Consider the following 10,994-nt stretch of genomic DNA (forward strand, 5'->3'; position numbering starts at 1 on the left):
GCAGTAAAACTTGTTCAACCAAATCTTATTGAAACACAAGAAATTAGTTGTCTGTAGTAAAACACGATCTTAATGAATGCAATAGGGCTAAGAGTTTACCCAAACCCTGTGAAGACATCATGAAATAATAGTCTACAGTAAAACACGTTCATAATGAACCCAAGACAGCTATTCCGTCTTTGCGTATTGCAGAGTTATCTTCTCTTGGGAGCAGGTATTGATTGTTACGTCATTGGTTTGTGTGAGAAAATTATGTCGTTTTCTCAAAAATCGATGACGTTACTCTCACAAACAAGTGACGTAACAAATAATACCTGCTCCCAAGAGAAGATAACTCTGCAATACGCAAAGACAGAATAAGGACAAAGTATCCGCCCTAAAACAAGCCTTCATTGCCTCTCTTCATTAAAAAATGTTTATACCAAACACATTAAAGACATCAGAAAATAGTTTTCTTCTGTAACACACGTTATGACCCAAAACGAGCTAAGAAATAAGTTCTCTACAGTAAAACAAAAATATAAGGAACTCGAGTAGGAAAACTGACTAATTTGTTATCATCAGTAAACCCATAAGGCAAATTTTCTACAAGCATGTGGTTAGTGACACAATCTCATGCTGAGGCACAGAAATGAGACGCCGTTTTCATATTGATATTTTGTGTTCGTTATACATTTGATTTACTGTATACTTATTTACCTTAAAGTTTCAAGGAGATAACAAAGAAAACCTATTCCACTATGAGATAGTCACTGGTGTCACCATCGTTGTTTAGTATTTTATAATGGATTGGTTGTTCTGTGAAACAAAATGAGGAATTATTAAAAAACACATTAACATTATAGATAAACAAATAAATGTTGGGAAATCTACTGTTCCGTCAGACCCAAATCAAAGAACTGCCATCAGGAATTCCTTGGATACGGTGCAATAATGTATAAACATCCCTGACAACCTAAATAGTATTCTTTTATATCTGGTGTCATATTAATCATAGGTCAAGTTTTAAAATCTCGGTGGTAAAATATTTTTCTTTTCTTATCGAGTTTCATCAAATAAGTTGCAAAATTATGGTAAATTATGGTAAGATAAAAGAAGATGGTGTACTGAAGAGAGTCGGAATAAAGCATGTATCGGACGAGGATTTATTGACAGAATGTTTAGCAGCAACAATAATTTTCATGGCAGCTTTGTTTTTATTGTAGAGATTTTTAACCACATTAAATCCTTCCATGAATTTTAATTACTTAATGGTTTTATCAGATCACTCTTTTATTCAACTACGCCAAATATTTAGTTTGATATATACTTAGCAGACTTTGTCGTTCGATCGTGTGTTTTATTTTAAATGTACCATTCAGTATTTATATAGACTTCCTTTCTCGACCATCATGCCCAGCAACGTTTAGCAGTTTGCTGTGGAGAGTTTTCTTTATGTCGCGACATTTGAAATTGCTGTCGATGATTTACACGAAAACATACATGCATATTACATTCAGATGGGCAGATTGCCCCAAGTGAATAGAATCTCAATTTTTCAGCCCGTCCATAAACTTACTTTAAAATGTTATATGAAACAATGAAAATATCGAAAAATATTTGGCCAACATTTTTGAGGAAGACGGGTAGATAATATAACAGAGCAGTTTTCTTTGAAATAATGGATTCTTTGTGGTATTATTTTAAAAGGGGATGGTTGATGGTCATTTTGGTCATCTTTTTAACGATTTCAATGGAGTCATTAATATTTGTTTTAATGATTTTAAAATTGATGAACCCAGAAAGAACCCTGGGTTACTGCTGTCAAACAGATTTAGAGTTACTGATCCTGTCCTTAAGCTGGATATTAGTGAGTTAGGGCTGACATGTGATTTTTTACCAATTGTAATATTATTTTTAACTGCAACCGAACAATCGGAATGAATTTTTAATGTCATAACTTGGGTTTAATTTGTATGTTGTCCCTGTAGTGTGTTGTGGAACGCAATGAAGAAAGATGTTTTAAGTTTATTTTGTTTATTAGGGGCGGTATATAAATGAAAATAATATAATTCGGGGGGGAAATGCATTTCAAAATAGGGATGAGCAGGGTAAAAAGTTAACCTAAATGTATTTCAATCTTGGCCTGGTATAATGGTGTGCCTTTTAACTAAGTGTATTTAAAGCGGCAGACTCCTGCAGGGGAGACAACTCCTTGACATAAACTTCTTTGTACAGTATGCGTTGTACGTTAACTCATGAACACAAAAGCCATTTCATTTCGGGCCTCGGTTTCACAAAGCATTTTCATTAACATTGTTTTCCGAAATGAAATTCCCACGTTAGTTAAACAAATATAAACCTAAGTGAGGGGACGTTTAGAAATCGGGGCCACTACAACGGAGAGATGTACATATTTGAATGGTTAGAACACACTGAAAAATACTTGTGTTTTGTCGTTTCCATTAGATAGTGTATTGATCATATGTTTACAGTATAACACTGGTTTTTAATGTGGTCCTGCTTATTATAGAATTAATCATGGTAACACTGAATTTCTTGTAATTTTTACTAGTGATATATGCAATATGACATTACTAATTAATTGTTTCTTTCACGAATGTTAGCCAAATGTCAGCGGGAAGTGGTCATCTTTATATCAGGATTTGTGTTGCAAAAAAACCTTAAAACGATATTTTTAACTTTCGAGTTCAGCTTGGAGATGAGCTTTGACCTAGACCAAGTTAACTCATTCACCCCTGACATTTTATAATGAACTATTTCAACCTTTGAATTGGAAGGGTTTAAATGTGTCTTCAGGGGGGAATGAGTTAAAGGGTCAATGTTTACTAAGAAGATGTGTATAGTTCCGAAAGTCATTCTGATAAATTCTTCAGACTACTGTTTTAATAATAGGTGACTATGTGATTAGGCTCTGGTTACTTTTTTTTCAAAAAAGACATGTTCTGTATATTTTTGTTTCAAGGTTTCAGTTTATTCTAAAACCCTGTGTTAATTCTTTGTGGTTTTTTTTTTTACAAGTAAAGCTTGTAATCCTTAACAAGGTGATTTAACAAATGATGAAAGTGTTGTGCCAATCTTCTTAAAAATAAATGTACGTGATTTGCGGCCGACAATCAAGCTTCGACTAAGAGCCTAATGCCATAGACATTATATTACATCTCAGATAGTGGATAGACATTATATTACATCTCTGATAGTGGATAGACATTATATTACATCTCAGATAGTGGTTAGACATTATATTACATCTCAGATAGTGGTTGTAACTTAGTACTATTTCATCAGTGAAAAAGGGCAGATAGTTCGAGTGATTTCGTAGAAAGTTTATATGTGAACTAATAATCGACTGACAGGAAACTAACCTCATAAATTGAACATTAACGTAATTTCTGACAGTTCATTACAATATGTATACAATTATCAATTTGCTGAAACTTGCCCAAGACATTACAGGAAGTAAAGTTATTCTTTAATTGATAGGATCTGATGAAAGTTTAAGTGTAGGAATGTGGCTGGAAGATCAGGAGAGTGCAAATCATGTGTGGACACTATTGAAAAGATCACAAATGTTAATAGGCTACTAGGAACGGTCGTCGGAGGGAAAGCTGTTTGTAAGGATAGCCAGATATATATTGAGCTAGGATAGTAACGGGGATTATTTACTGAGCTGGGGAAATCAGGGAGGATATAAACAGGAAAATGAAAATACTTCAAATAGAAAAGTTGAGTTGGAGTACTGGCCAATAAGAATGGTTATCCTTTTAAGCACTTAAAGAATAGAGGCACATTTACTAAGATTGGTGACTAAGAAAGAATTTATTTTGGATAATTGGGTTGAAAGCATGAATAATGGACAAGATAAACGGGGCGGGATAGATATGAAATTACCAGGTAAGGCATTTGAGAGAGAAATGAGATGCAATTATATACTGTGGTGCTATAAAAGAACTGACACAGTGGAGGCAACGTCAACAAAGTTACAAGTGGGCGGAGGTGATAAAGGAATGAGTGGGGGAAGTATACTGACACAGTGGAGGCAACGTCAACAAAGTTACAAGTGGGCGGAGGTGATAAAGGAATGAGTGGGGGAAGTATACTGACACAGTGGATGCAACGTCAATAAAGTTACAAGTGGGCGGAGGTGATAAAGGAATGAGTGGGGGAAGTATACTGACACAGTGGATGCAACGTCAATAAAGTTACAAGTGGGCGGAGGTGATAAAGGAATGAGTGGGGGAAGTATACTGACACAGTGGATGCAACGTCAATAAAGTTACAAGTGGGCGGAGGTGATAAAGGAATGAGTGGGGGAAGTATACTGACACAGTGGATGCAACGTCAATAAAGTTACAAGTGGGCGGAGGTGATAAAGGAATGAGTGGGGGAAGTATACTGACACAGTGGATGCAACGTCAATAAAGTTACAAGTGGGCGGAGGTGATAAAGGAATGAGTGGGGGAAGTATACTGACACAGTGGATGCAACGTCAATAAAGTTACAAGTGGGCGGAGGTGATAAAGGAATGAGTGGGGGAAGTATACTGACACAGTGGATGCAACGTCAATAAAGTTACAAGTGGGCGGAGGTGATAAAGGAATGAGTGGGGGAAGTATACTGACACAGTGGATGCAACGTCAATAAAGTTACAAGTGGGCGGAGGTGATAAAGGAATGAGTGGGGGAAGTATACTGACACAGTGGATGCAACGTCAATAAAGTTACAAGTGGGCGGAGGTGATAAAGGAATGAGTGGGGGAAGTATACTGACACAGTGGATGCAACGTCAATAAAGTTACAAGTGGGCGGAGGTGATAAAGGAATGAGTGGGGGAAGTATACTGACACAGTGGATGCAACGTCAATAAAGTTACAAGTGGGCGGAGGTGATAAAGGAATGAGTGGGGGAAGTATACTGACACAGTGGATGCAACGTCAATAAAGTTACAAGTGGGCGGAGGTGATAAAGGAATGAGTGGGGGAAGTATACTGACACAGTGGATGCAACGTCAATAAAGTTACAAGTGGGCGGAGGTGATAAAGGAATGAGTGGGGGAAGTATACTGACACAGTGGAGGCAACGTCAATAAAGTTACAAGTGGGCGGAGGTGATAAAGGAATGAGTGGGGGAAGTATACTGACACAGTGGATGCAACGTCAATAAAGTTACAAGTGGGCGGAGGTGATAAAGGAATGAGTGGGGGAAGTATACTGACACAGTGGAGGCAACGTCAATAAAGTTACAAGTGGGCGGAGGTGATAAAGGAATGAGTGGGGGAAGTATACTGACACAGTGGAGGCAACGTCAATAAAGTTACAAGTGGGCGGAGGTGATAAAGGAATGAGTGGGGGAAGTATACTGACACAGTGGATGCAACGTCAATAAAGTTACAAGTGGGCGGAGGTGATAAAGGAATGAGTGGGGGAAGTATACTGACACAGTGGAGGCAACGTCAATAAAGTTACAAGTGGGCGGAGGTGATAAAGGAATGAGTGGGGGAAGTATACTGACACAGTGGAGGCACCGCCAATAAAGTTACAAGTGGGCGGAGGCGATAAAGGAATGAGTGGGGGAAGTATACTGACACAGTGGAGGCAACGTCAATAGAGTGACAAGTGGGCGGAGGTGATAAAGGAATGAGAGGGGGAAGTATACTGACACAGTGGAGGCAACGACAATAAAGTTACAAGTGGGCGGAGGCGATAAAGGAATGAGATGGGGAAGAAACTAGGGAAGAAACTATTTAAAAAGTGTGTAGGTGTTTGCAATTGAAAGAATACCAATAATAGTGTGAAGTTTAGCGGATGAGAATAGAATCTTTGTCGTGTCTGTGCACACACTTAATGTAGACTAGATATGTCCCTTTACACCGTGTATACCAGGGTTTTTAACTGACTATCAAGTGTTTTAAATGTTTCGTTACACAACTGTTGATTTGTCACCTAACCATGTTTGTTTGTAGAAATAATGTTCAGATTGTAGCATAATATTTATTGTTTACTTATCATATATCTATACATCTTCACGTAATACCATACTGACACAACACCACGTGTCATGATCGCGTGTGACGATGGTCATACTCAATAAAATCATCTAATGAATCAAAAGTAGTCGTGTCATTGTCAATTCACAGGTTCAAATGTATCACAGATTACAATATTGGTGTCATGTCATTTGTCAGGTCCTAATGTGTCAATGCTCTGGTTCTAATGTACCACAAATGACAACATTCTGGTAATCCTCTGGTTCTAATTTACCACAGATAACAACAGTCTGGTAATCCTCTGGTTCTAATGTACCACAGAATACAACAATCTGGTAATCCTCTGGTTGCAATGTACCACAGATTACAACAATCTGGTAATCCTCTGGTTTTAATGTACCACAGATTACAACAGTCTGGTAATCCTCTGGTTCTAATGTACCACAGATTACAACAATCTGGTAATCCTCTGGTTCTAATGTACCACAGATTACAACAGTCTGGTAATCCTCTGGTTCTAATGTACCACAGATTACAACAATCTGGTAATCCTCTGGTTGTAATGTACCACAGATAACAACAGTCTGGTAATCCTCTGGTTCTAATGTACCACAGATTACAACAGTCTGGTAATCCTCTGGTTCTAATGTACCACAGATTACAACAATCTGGTAATCCTCTGGTTGTAATGTACCACAGATAACAACAGTCTGGTAATCCTCTGGTTCTAATGTACCACAGATTACAACAGTCTGGTAATCCTCTGGTTCTAATGTACCACAGATTACAACAATCTGGTAATCCTCTGGTTGTAATGTACCACAGATAACAACAGTCTGGTAATCCTCTGGTTCTAATGTACCACAGATTACAACAGTCTGGTAATCCTCTGGTTCTAATGTACCACAGATTACAACAATCTGGTAATCCTCTGGTTGTAATGTACCACAGATAACAACAGTCTGGTAATCCTCTGGTTCTAATGTACCACAGATTACAACAGTCTGGTAATCCTCTGGTTCTAATGTACCACAGATTACAACAATCTGGTAATCCTCTGGTTGTAATGTACCACAGATAACAACAGTCTGGTAATCCTCTGGTTCTAATGTACCACAGATTACAACAGTCTGGTAATCCTCTGGTTCTAATGTACCACAGATTACAACAATCTGGTAATCCTCTGGTTGTAATGTACCACAGATAACAACAGTCTGGTAATCCTCTGGTTCTAATGTACCACAGATTACAACAGTCTGGTAATCCTCTGGTTCTAATGTACCACAGATTACAACAATCTGGTAATCCTCTGGTTGTAATGTACCACAGATAACAACAGTCTGGTAATCCTCTGGTTCTAATGTACCACAGATTACAACAGTCTGGTAATCCTCTGGTTCTAATGTACCACAGATTACAACAATCTGGTAATCCTCTGGTTGTAATGTACCACAGATAACAACAGTCTGGTAATCCTCTGGTTCTAATGTACCACAGATTACAACAGTCTGGTAATCCTCTGGTTCTAATGTACCACAGATTACAACAATCTGGTAATCCTCTGGTTGTAATGTACCACAGATAACAACAGTCTGGTAATCCTCTGGTTCTAATGTACCACAGATTACAACAGTCTGGTAATCCTCTGGTTCTAATGTACCACAGATTACAACAATCTGGTAATCCTCTGGTTGTAATGTACCACAGATAACAACAGTCTGGTAATCCTCTGGTTCTAATGTACCACAGATTACAACAGTCTGGTAATCCTCTGGTTCTAATGTACCACAGATTACAACAATCTGGTAATCCTCTGGTTGTAATGTACCACAGATAACAACAGTCTGGTAATCCTCTGGTTCTAATGTACCACAGATTACAACAGTCTGGTAATCCTCTGGTTCTAATGTACCACAGATTACAACAATCTGGTAATCCTCTGGTTGTAATGTACCACAGATAACAACAGTCTGGTAATCCTCTGGTTCTAATGTACCACAGATTACAACAGTCTGGTAATCCTCTGGTTCTAATGTACCACAGATTACAACAGTCTGGTAATCCTCTGGTTCTAATGTACCACAGATTACAACAATCTGGTAATCCTCTGGTTGTAATGTACCACAGATAACAACAGTCTGGTAATCCTCTGGTTCTAATGTACCACAGATTACAACAGTCTGGTAATCCTCTGGTTCTAATGTACCACAGATTACAACAGTCTGGTAATCCTCTGGTTCTAATGTACCACAGATTACAACAATCTGGTAATCCTCTGGTTGTAATGTACCACAGATAACAACAGTCTGGTAATCCTCTGGTTCTAATGTACCACAGATTACAACAGTCTGGTAATCCTCTGGTTCTAATGTACCACAGATTACAACAATCTGGTAATCCTCTGGTTGTAATGTACCACAGATAACAACAGTCTGGTAATCCTCTGGTTCTAATGTACCACAGATTACAACAGTCTGGTAATCCTCTGGTTCTAATGTACCACAGATTACAACAATCTGGTAATCCTCTGGTTGTAATGTACCACAGATAACAACAGTCTGGTAATCCTCTGGTTCTAATGTACCACAGATTACAACAGTCTGGTAATCCTCTGGTTCTAATGTACCACAGATTACAACAATCTGGTAATCCTCTGGTTGTAATGTACCACAGATAACAACAGTCTGGTAATCCTCTGGTTCTAATGTACCACAGATTACAACAGTCTGGTAATCCTCTGGTTCTAATGTACCACAGATTACAACAGTCTGGTAATCCTCTGGTTCTAATGTACCACAGATTACAACAGTCTGGTAATCCTCTGGTTCTAATGTACCACAGATTACAACAGTCTGGTAATCCTCTGGTTCTAATGTACCACAGATTACAACAATCTGGTAATCCTCTGGTTGTAATGTACCACAGATAACAACAGTCTGGTAATCCTCTGGTTCTAATGTACCACAGATTACAACAGTCTGGTAATCCTCTGGTTCTAATGTACCACAGATTACAACAATCTGGTAATCCTCTGGTTGTAATGTACCACAGATAACAACAGTCTGGTAATCCTCTGGTTCTAATGTACCACAGATTACAACAGTCTGGTAATCCTCTGGTTCTAATGTACCACAGATTACAACAATCTGGTAATCCTCTGGTTGTAATGTACCACAGATTACAACAGTCTGGTAATCCTCTGGTTCTAATGTACCACAGATTACAACAGTCTGGTAATCCTCTGGTTCTAATGTACCACAGATTACAACAGTCTGGTAATCCTCTGGTTCTAATGTACCACAGATTACAACAGTCTGGTAATCCTCTGGTTCTAATGTACCACAGATTACAACAGTCTGGTAATCCTCTGGTTCTAATGTACCACAGATTACAACAATCTGGTAATCCTCTGGTTGTAATGTACCACAGATAACAACAGTCTGGTAATCCTCTGGTTCTAATGTACCACAGATTACAACAGTCTGGTAATCCTCTGGTTCTAATGTACCACAGATTACAACAATCTGGTAATCCTCTGGTTGTAATGTACCACAGATAACAACAGTCTGGTAATCCTCTGGTTCTAATGTACCACAGATTACAACAGTCTGGTAATCCTCTGGTTCTAATGTACCACAGATTACAACAGTCTGGTAATCCTCTGGTTCTAATGTACCACAGATTACAACAATCTGGTAATCCTCTGGTTGTAATGTACCACAGATAACAACAGTCTGGTAATCCTCTGGTTCTAATGTACCACAGATTACAACAGTCTGGTAATCCTCTGGTTCTAATGTACCACAGATTACAACAGTCTGGTAATCCTCTGGTTCTAATGTACCACAGATTACAACAGTCTGGTAATCCTCTGGTTCTAATGTACCACAGATTACAACAATCTGGTAATCCTCTGGTTCTAATGTACCACAGATTACAACAATCTGGTAATCCTCTGGTTGTAATGTACCACAGATTACAACAATCTGGTAATCCTCTGGTTGTAATGTACCACAGATTACAACAATCTGGTAATCCTCTGGTTGTAATGTACCACAGATTACAACAATCTGGTAATCCTCTGGTTGTAATGTACCACAGATTACAACAATCTGGTAATCCTCTGGTTGTAATGTACCACAGATTACAACAATCTGGTAATCCTCTGGTTGTAATGTACCACAGATTACAACAATCTGGTAATCCTCTGGTTGTAATGTACCACAGATTACAACAATCTGGTAATCCTCTGGTTGTAATGTACCACAGATTACAACAATCTGGTAATCCTCTGGTTGTAATGTACCACAGATTACAACAATCTGGTAATCCTCTGGTTGTAATGTACCACAGATTACAACAATCTGGTAATCCTCTGGTTGTAATGTACCACAGATTACAACAATCTGGTAATCCTCTGGTTGTAATGTACCACAGATTACAACAATCTGGTAATCCTCTGGTTGTAATGTACCACAGATTACAACAATCTGGTAATCCTCTGGTTGTAATGTACCACAGATTACAACAATCTGGTAATCCTCTGGTTGTAATGTACCACAGATTACAACAATCTGGTAATCCTCTGGTTGTAATGTACCACAGATTACAACAATCTGGTAATCCTCTGGTTGTAATGTACCACAGATTACAACAATCTGGTAATCCTCTGGTTCTAATGTACCACAGATTACAACAGTCTGGTAATCCTCTGGTTCTAATGTACCACAGATTACAACAATCTGGTAATCCTCTGGTTCTAATGTACCACAGATTACAACAATCTGGTAATCCTCTGGTTGTAATGTACCACAGATTACAACAATCTGGTAATCCTCTGGTTGTAATGTACCACAGATTACAACAATCTGGTAATCCTCTGGTTGTAATGTACCACAGATTACAACAATCTGGTAATCCTCTGGTTGTAATGTACCACAGATTACAACAATCTGGTAATCCTCTGGTTCTAATGTACCACAGATTACAACAGTCTGGTAATCCTCTGG

Source organism: Mizuhopecten yessoensis, unplaced genomic scaffold (genome assembly GCF_002113885.1).
Source record: "Mizuhopecten yessoensis strain PY_sf001 unplaced genomic scaffold, ASM211388v2 scaffold11037, whole genome shotgun sequence".
NCBI lineage: Eukaryota > Metazoa > Mollusca > Bivalvia > Pectinida > Pectinidae > Mizuhopecten > Mizuhopecten yessoensis.